This window comes from Beta vulgaris, chromosome 4 (genome assembly GCF_026745355.1).
Source record: "Beta vulgaris subsp. vulgaris cultivar EL10 chromosome 4, EL10.2, whole genome shotgun sequence".
NCBI classification, from domain to species: Eukaryota; Viridiplantae; Streptophyta; class Magnoliopsida; order Caryophyllales; family Amaranthaceae; genus Beta; species Beta vulgaris.
Window position 1 is genome coordinate 49,941,131 of NC_079205.1, and position 10,409 is coordinate 49,951,539.

The window sequence follows — 10,409 nt, forward strand, 5'->3', positions numbered from 1 at the left end:
GATACTCTTTATATACTACCTAACCTAAACCTTAAATACCTAAACATATGTAAACCTACAAAATCAAGTTCTTGATGAATCCAAACTCATTTTCGCCGTTCATCTTCTCTCTCTCTCTCTCTCTCTCTCTCTCTCTCAAACATTCATCACCATCATCTTCTCTTCAAAATGGCAACTTTCCTTTGCCACCTATACTTTCCAGATTTCTTACAAAGAGATCATACAACACAAAAAAATTAGATTAACAAAAAAAAAGCAGAAATGTGAAAAAACAGTGGTTATTAATAAGGTTTCTGATTTAATATCAGAAAAGTGGAAACTGAAATTGGGAAATTTAATCTTGGGAAGGTTTTTTCGCATGCACAACGGTGTTCTTTTGATTGCCATTGAAGAAGAGGTGGGGAAATGAATTATTTCAAGGATTTCAACGACTTACAAGTGTAGTGGTTTTATAGTTTTAATTTTGCTTTTTTAATAATTAATAATTATATTATTTCATGAATATATGATAAATTGATCGATCTAAAATTTCCCCTTCTTAAAAAACAATACAATAAAAAGATGCATCTATATCCTCATTTTTTTTTCTTTCGTATTTAATTTGTATGAATCTGTATATTTTTTCGCATGCATGTGACAAAAAAAAAATAGTTGAATATCCTAGTATCTGAATATCTAATTTGTGTTTTTCTTGTACTTTATGTTCTGATTTTATATATTTTGTTGATAATCTTTATGGTTTAATACATTAAAAAAAATTGTATATCCTTAAAAAAAATGATCGTATTTAATTTTTATGAATCTCTATATTTCTCGCATGCATGTCACAAAAATTATGAAATATAATTTATAACTGTAAATATTATAATACCGTTAAAGTTTTGCTTTTTTACTAATTAGTACCTATATTATTTCATGAATATATGATTAATTGATCGATCTAAAATTTCCACTTTTTAAAGAACAGTACAATAAAAAGTGCATGTATATCCTCAATTTTATTTCTTTCGTATTTAATATGTATGAATCTGTATATTTTTTCGCATGCATGTCACAAAAAAAAAAAAGTTGAATATCCTAGTATCTTAATATCTAATTTGTGTTTTTCTTGTACTTTATGTTCTGATTTTATATATTTTGTTGACAAACTTTATGGTTTAATACATTAAAAAAGAATCGTATATCCTTAAAAAAAACGATCGTATTTAATTTGTATGAATCTCTACATTTCTCGCATGCATGTCAAAAAAAATATGAAATATAAATTATAACTGTAAATATTATAATACCATTTAAATTTTGATTTTTTTACTAATTAGTTCCTATATTATTTCATGAATATATCATTAATTGATCTATCTAAAATTTTCCCTTTTAAAAAAAGAGTAGAATAAAAAAATTAAAGTATATCCTTAATTGCTTTTTTGTTAAATATAATCTTCAAGATATGTTTATTTCTCGCATGCATGTCACCAAAAAAAATTTAGTTGAATAACCTATTATCTGAATATTTAAATTTTTTTTCTTGTATTTTATGTTCTGATTTTATAAATGTAGTTGATAATATTTATGATTTAATAGATTAACAAATAATCGTATATCGTTTAAAATAATTTATAACTGTATGTAATATATATCTACATTTCTCACATGAATGTAACCAAAAATATGAAAATAATTTAGGAAAAATTCACGTGAATAATCCGAACTATGAGCGATCTTCCAATAATAATCCCAACTATGGATTATTATAGTATAATCTAAACTAATTGCAACTCTTCCAATTTTGATCCCACTTGACCGGCAACCTGTTAATCAAGTTAATCAAATGATTAAACTTAAGTTTTTTTATTATTATATTTAACAAATTTATTTTAGTAAAAATTAAAAAATCAGAAATTAAAAAATAAAAACAAAAATCTGAAAAAAAAAAAGATCAAAATCTAATTAAACCCCACCCTCTCTCCCCCTCATCTCTCCTCACCGTCTCTCTCTTCCCCCAACCACCTCCGCCACCACCACCAAACCGGCACTCCTCCCCACTCTCTCTCCTCCGTCGCGTCACCACCGGCACCACCACAGACCTCCTCTCTTCTTCTTCTTCTTCTTTTTTCTGGATGGGTTTGAATGGGTTTTGGGGTTGGGGTTCGAATGGGTTTTTGAATGGGTTCGACGGTGGGCGGGATCGGGGTTCGACGGTGGGCGGGGTGGGGTGCGATTTGACGGGATGGGGTGGCGGTTTGTGGGTTCGATGGGGGTGGGGGTGGTTTGAAGGTGGTGGTGGTGCGATTTGAAGGTGGAGGTGGTGCAATTTGAATGGGTGGGTTGTTTGCGGTTGATTTGGGTCGATTAGAGGTGGTGGTTAAACATCGCCGGGCAACCGCTACCCAAAAACCCCACTCATAACCCCTGCTTTTTTTTTCGCAACCCTCTCTCTCACCCCTCTACTTTTGCTCAGCCACCACAGCACCACCACCCTCCACCGACGTCCATCACCACTACCACCTGTGATGCCGCCTGCTTCTGTGCTAACCAACAACCACCGCACAGCCACCCAAGTCGTGTTCCTTTTCCGTCGCTCAGCTTCCTCTCTCTCTCACCCAGTTCTTTCTCTCTCTTCTGCTTGGTCTTCATTACCCGCGTGCACCGCCGACCCATCGCCGTGGCGCCACCCTCGCCTCGCCTTCTGTCGCCGGAGCTCCGACTCCTCCGCCACAACCTCTCTGTCCTGCTCCTGTGGTATGAAGCAGAGGTATGTTAAAACATACCTCTACCCTTTATATACTTAATCCTTAGTTTGATGGTGGCTAGGGGGTTCGAAGGGTGTGGCGGTGCGGGTGGTGTCGGTGTGTGGTTCTGGTGGTGTCGGTGTGTGGTGGTGCTGGTGGTGTCGGTGTGTGGTGCTGTGGTGGTGGTGTTGGTGCGTGGGGTTGGTGTGTGATGCTGGTGCGGTGGTGGTGCTGGTGCGTGGTGCAGTGGTGTTGGTTTGGGGTGGGAGCCGTGGTGTGGTGGTGGTGGACTGGTGATGATGATTTATGATTGATGATGATGATTTATGATGATTGAATAATTAGATAAAAAGAAAAGAAAAAAAAAAAGGAAAATGAATTTAACCTGTTATAACAAGTTACAATAGGTAAATGGAGTGATATGGGAAGGTAAATGCTTTAGTTAGGATTATACTAGAATAACTCATAGTTAGGATTATTATTGGAAGATGCTCAATAGTTAGGATTATTCATGTGAATTTGTGTATAATTATAATAGACTATATATATATATATAATTTGTGTATAATTATAATAGACTAAATATGAGTTTATTGTAAATATGGAATTGGGAATACGTGCCATATTTTATGTTCCTTAATCATAATTATAGTTGATTTCCTATATGGTTAAATACATAAGTTATGTTTGTTTTTTTCGAGGTTTTGCTTTGCATGCAAAAGATGGTGGCCATTGAAGAAATAATGTGAGAAAACATATCCTGATATTAAGACTAAAAAGGTAGTCTTCTCTTTGATTTTTTATAATTAGCTTTTTTATAATTATTAATAATTATATAATTTATATACATGATTAATTAAAGATATATTCAATTAGCTTGACTTATGTATGTTAACAACATAACAATGATCTATTTAAGTTACAAGTGGAGGAGTGGTTTTAAATGCTTTAATGTCTACGGACTTAAAGATTTATAGTAAACTATATCTATGACGAATAATTACATTGCCTGGAAAGAATACACGTTTTTTTACAGATCTATTGTGATTAACACTCATTGTTTGAAGCTCTAACTAAATGTGTACAACTGTATATATATAGATATAAGTTGTGTAAAATTATAATAGCCTAAATAAAAGTATATTGTAACTATGGAATTGGGAATAGGTGTTGTACTCAAGTTTCATGATGTGGATGCAATTTATTTTTTCTGGTATTTTATGTTATGAGTTTATAAATTTAGTTGATAATTTATATGGTTTAATATATTAAAAATTAATCGTATAACACGGGACCAAATAAATTCGTATCTTTAATTTATATGGATATTTATATTTCTCGCATGCATGTCACTAAAAATATGAAAAATGTTTCCTAACTGTAAATCTTATAATATCTATATATATATATATATATAATATATATATATATTATATATATATATTATATATATATATTATATATATATATATATATATATATATATATATATATATATATATATATATACATACATATATATATATATATAATTTGTGTATAATTATAATAGACTGAATATATCACTTACAGGAATGATTTCATTACATGCTTTAATGTCTACGGACTTATAGATTTATAGTAAGGACATTCCATGATGAATAACTTTATTTGTTTATTCAATTATAAAGCTTTCGAGGGTTGAATATTTTCTTAGATATATACATTTCTTTAAGCAGCTAAAAAGTCGTATAATCCTTTTTGGTGTAACTTCTTTGAAAAAATAAATATTGAATTTAACTATTGAACGAACATATGAAATTGTTTTAATTCATTTCAATATTAGAATAAATGTCATTTATTGTCTTTTACCATTTCAATAGCTACTATTGCCAAACACTTTTAGTTAAACAACTAATTTAGTCGTTGACAACTACTAGTAGACAACTAGCAGCTACAGCTACCCGCAACAACCACAGCTACTGCAACCGTTAACAACTACTAGAACTGCTAATTTTACCAAACATGCCTTAACTGATAAAGATATGTATTATGTTTAATATTATGACCTAAAATCAAATCACATTCACATTACACTACTCTTACTCCTTATACACCCAAAAAAGGTATAAGAATATAAGAATATGTAGTGTTCATATATTCGATTAATTTTTTTGTCTTTTCGCTTTAGTATTTTTCATGAAATGGTTTATGTACTCTTGTTTTCCAAAAAATAAGATTTTAACCTACTCGATAATGGTACTATTCACCGTAGTTAGTATGTACATTTGATAGTCTTAGTAGATATAATTCATGTTCAAATTTACTTATTGCATTCCTAACTTACATAGTCGTTATATCATTCTGTTTGAACAATACGCCTAAGAAGTAAGAACAAATGCATGCTGAGTTAAAAGAGTAATTATCTTGTATTTTTGTGGTAGTCTCGTTATGATAATAAAATTGACCAAATACAAATAGGCTTCTTAGATGGATCAAAAATAGTTGAAAGTATAAGTTTTAAAAGGCTTCATGTTGTATAGTGGATATGATCGAGGTGAGAAATGATGCCACTATTCCACTATTTCAACCTCAATAATTTATTTTATTTTTTTTATTAGGAGAGAAAGACTTGGGAAAAACCCCCTCAATAGGAGGGCACCCTTATCCTTTCAAATGATAAGAGAAAAAACCACGACAATAAGGAGGGTAAGAATACAAAAGTGAAGAACAAGAGTGCCCCTTATGAGCCATAAAATCTGCCGTTTTGTTAGTCTTTCTGAAAATATGAAAAATCCGACATTCTTCAAACTTCAAGATATCCAAATTTGCATCAACAACAATATCATTTATTTTGTATGGAAGTATAGAAATGAGAGTTATTGGCGACATATATAGTATTCCAACTGTGAATACTCTCTCTGTATTTTTTTGTTCTTCCTACTTTAATTGTGCTTGTTTTTCAATGCACTTCTTTGACCTCACATATTTTCATTTACATATTACTAAAAACTATAACGATCGAATATTAAAAAGTATTCATTGAGATGAATCAAATAAGATCGTACCCCACATGATTATATTTTTTTTCTATATATTGAAAAGAATTCTATAAATCCTCTCTATATTTGTGAATAATGTCAAGATTTCAAATAGGAAGAAAACAAATACAGAGAGAGGCAGTACAGGTCAAAGATTGAAGTAAGTGATATATGGATAAAAATTTCTAAGAGGGATAGTGACTGTTTTTTTAGTTTGTAGTTGGTGACTTGGTGTACAGAAGCTGGGCTTTGGAGTGTGCTTTCTAGGGTGGCTCCTCTAGATTGCTTAGCTAGTATTGCCTCTATTCCCAAAACTAGTTACACTTTTATTTTTCAAGCATGTCGATGTGAGATTTTAAGTACTACTATTTTTAAATTTGTGTTTCTAAATTTTTTTTAAATTTGATATTATAAAAGTACATATCGAGACCAATCAAACAAGATCTCACATAAATATAATTTTTCTTTTTTATGAATCACAAATGATAGTCTAATTTAAATTTGTTAATAGTATAATCATTATTTACATACTGAGATTAGAGGTAGTAACTGTTTTGTTATTAATACATATCTCTACTTGCTTAGCAAGAAAATAATAGTAAGAATAGGTGTAAATAAAGGATGGATAAGCTTTACCCAAACTATTAGAATATACGGTCTCATTTTAATATAGAATTAGACAAACTCAAGCCTACATTTTTCTACAATCCCATTTCATTTCACTCCTAGATATTTTGCACTAACCTAGTCGTCCCTTCTCTTCACCTTTCTTTGTTTCCCTTAGCTTTGAATCTCGACTACAACTGACGATTTTAAAATAACCCGGTAGTCTTACCGAATGGATTAAACTAGCCACTAAGGGAATTAAACTATGTATTTAATGGATTAAAGAATGTGATAGCTTAATGGATTAATTTTTGGTCAATAAATAGATTAATCTGGTCTACTAAATAGATTAAACTACTCACTATACTGAGAGAGATGGTCGATTCTCTTCTTAATTATAAACTCTAAAGGATGAATTATTTTAGAAGTGCTCAACTTAATTTATCTTTGTAGGGAAAGGACTTCGTAAATCGGCAAAGTGGCAAATTTACTACTTTGCTACTATGTAAATTGTTTCTGCCTAGAAACTAGTCAAAAGAGTAATGTGTTTGGCACTTGACGCCTCGTGTGAGGTCTCGAGTTGGGGAAGATATCCCGAGTTGACCGTGTTGGAGCTTAGCTATTTCCTAGCTAAGTATGAAGCCCCTTGGTTTGACCAAGGTATGACGCCCAACTCGGGGGCTAATGAGCCTTTCTTTTACCCCGAGTTGGTCATGCTGAAGCTCAACAATTTTTAGCCTAGTATGGAACCCCTTGGTATGACCGGGGTATGGCGCCCAACTCGGGGGCTAATGAGTCCTTCCCTTGGGACCCTGAGTTGGTCGTGATGAAGCTCAACTTTTTTTAGCTAAGTATGGAGCCCCTTGGTTTGACCAAGGTGTGGTGCCCCTCTCGGGGGCTAACGAGCCCTTTCCATGTGATCCCGAGTTGGTCATGAATGTGCTTAGCTATTTTTTAGCTAAGTGTTGAGCCCCTTGGATTGACCAAGAAGGGGTACCCAACTCGGGGGTTAATAAGCCTTCCCATGAGATCCGAGTTGGTCATGAATATGCTTAGCTATTTTTGCTAAGTGTTGAGCCCCTTGGATTGACCAAGAAGGGGTACGCAACTCGGGGGCTAAGGAGTCATCCCATGTGATCCCGAGTTGGTCATGAATGTGCTTAGCTATTTATTAGCTAAGTGTTGCGCCCCTTGGATTGACCAAGAAAGGGTACCCAACTCGAGGGCTAATGAGCCTTCCCATGTGATCCCGAGTTGGTCATGAATATGCTTAGCTATTTTTGCTCAGTGTTGAGCCCCTTGGATTGACCAAGAAGGGGTACCCAACTTGGGGGCTAATGAGCCTTCCCATGTGATCCCGAGTTGGTCATGAATATGCTTAGCTATTTTTGCTAGGTGTTGATCCCCTTGGATTGACCAAGAAGGGGTACCCAACTCGGGGGCTAATGAGCCTTCCCATGTGATCCCGAGTTGGTCATGAATATGCTTAACTATTTTTGCTAAGTGTTGAGCCCCTTGGATTATTGACCAAGAAGGGGTACCCAACTCGGGGGCTAATGAGTCTTCCCATGTGATCCCGAGTTGGTGATGCATATGCTTAGCTATTTTTGCTAAGTGTTGAGCCCCTGGGGTTAATCAGGTGATGGGGGCCCACCTCGGGAACGGTTGGAGATAGTCAGGATTTTTGGTCGGTGGAGAGTCTTTGACCATTGACTTTAAACTTCGAACTGTTGGAATTTGGGCCCCAAGATGAATTGGGCCTTGTCCTTTACTCTCCTTTGTGGCCCAAACCTTTTAAGGCCCATTTAGGTGGTCTAGAGGTTGTCGTGACGCGGAGGTTGAGAAAGTGACTACATATAGAGGAAGAGAAAGATGATTTTCGTACTTCAAATCACTTGCTATCTCTCCTTCTCTCTCTACAATCTCCTCTTTCTATCTCTACCTTCTTTCATCACCCTTTCTGGTCCCGAGTCTTCTTAGTGCCTGCACCAGTTCCATTCCGACTGTGATTTTTCGAGAAGGTACGCCTCTTAGTGACCGTCTTATTCCTTTTCTTTATTTGTTTCTAGGCTCTTAGGATGGAGCCTGAGATGGATCGTGATGTTCCTACTTCCCCACCCATTAGATTATCTGAGGAGATTCGGGGGATAGATGGTTATTTAGTCAGCACTCGGGTGCCTTGTGAGGACCCCTCTAGTGTTCCCGAGGTCGTTCCCCTTCCTAGCCCTTCAGATTCCCTTAGCGAGGAAGATGAGGGAGTTGTTCCCGGACCCTTCGAAGTCTCGTTAGCACACAAACCCTGTAGTTCGAGTTACTTGGATCGGCTTATATCGGACAGGGTTGTTATGGTATCCGAGGAGGCCGAGGACGAGGCTCCTACCACCTCGGGACAAGCTTTCCCCCCTTTGGACCTCGAGGGTGGTCCTCATTCTTATTATCCCGACGCCACCTTTATGAACTATATGGAGAGGAATGCTAAGAATGTGGGTCCAGGATCCTTTCTTTGTTGTTCGGGCCAAGAACGCTGAATCCGTGCTAACCCCTCTAGTCGGGTGCGTCTCCGTCTATCATCAGAGCATGCAAATGGGCCTAAGGTTTCCATTGCACCCTTTTATTAAAGACATCCTGAATGGGTATCAGCTGACCCTTACCAACCTATTGCCCAACAGTTGGTTGTCGATAAATGGGTTTATAGCCGTGTGTGAACTTCTTAATGTGACCCTGAGCTTGCGCCTGTGGCGCAACCTATTTACACTGATGCTAGGGCCAGCCGATCTTCATGGTCCCGGGGGTATCTCTTTCAATATCGGGCTGGCTACAAGGTTGTGCACGACGCCCCGTCGAAGCAAAAGGACTTCAGGCGAACATTCTACCATATATGCACGAGTGGTGAATATGGGATCTCAATTTGCCCCCGATGAGGGGCCTAGATTTCGGTTAAATCAGACAGTCCCAGAGATGTCCCGAGAGGAGGCGGTTGTTGGCGTGTACCTTTCCACGACCCCAAGAATAGTGACGGGGGATTTAGCTTATGTACCTTCTAATTGGCTGCCCACCTATCATAAGATTCGCAACGAGATGTTTTTGGTAGCTGTAAGCTTGAGCCGGAGCTGTGATAAGGGTAATTTCCTTACTAGAATATGTAAGTTATTCCATTTATGCTAAAATTTTGACATTCCCTTTGTTTCAGCTCTTACCCGACACCGACTTGATCCCGCCATGGCTGAGCGATTTATCAACTTTACTGACTTGGCTGCGAAGCTCATGGCCGAACTGGATGCGGAGACCATGTTTGTGCCCCCGCCTCCGAAGGTAAAATTTTCTTTTGAATGTTACTCTTTGTTATCTTACCTGGTGCTATTAACTTATTCCCTTTTCTTCATCAGGATACCGAAGCTAAGAAGGCCAAGAGGCCCCATGTACGGTCCCGGAAGCTGAAGGGGATGTGGAGAAAGATCAGGCTATCGAGAAGGCGGCTAAGGCAATTTCAAAGGTGGTCCCCAAGGTTTATGAGAAGACCTCCTCAGGAGTATCCTCAGGCAGCAAGAGAGGGCTAGAGGTTGCTACCGAGGATGCCTTGGTGGAGTACGAGGAGCCTCCCCGAAAGCGTTCCCTAGCTGATAAGTTTGGGGTCGACGTTCCCTTCACTTCTATTACCAAGGCCCAGAAAATAGCCCGAGTGAAGGCCGCCGTCCACACTATCTATACCGACGCTGACGACGAGGCCCTTTTGAACTTGGTCCATGGGAAAATCAACGCCCTGTATGAGTCTTGGCTTGTGGTAAGCGCTTAACCCGCCATGTGCGTTCTGTTTCCCACGTGTTTTCGGATGTTTCTTGACGTTAGGCTTCTTGCAGACCTCCATCCGTATGACCTCGGTCATCAATCGCCGCTCTCAGTTTGAGAAAGGCGTTGATCAGCTGAATGCCGAGATTGAAACCTTGAAAAAGCAGGTCACTGATTATGAGGCTGAGATCTCCAAGCTCAACACCGAGCTTGATTCTCAAAAGGAGACGTTCGAGAAACCTTCCAAGGTCGTTAACGAGTCCGATGA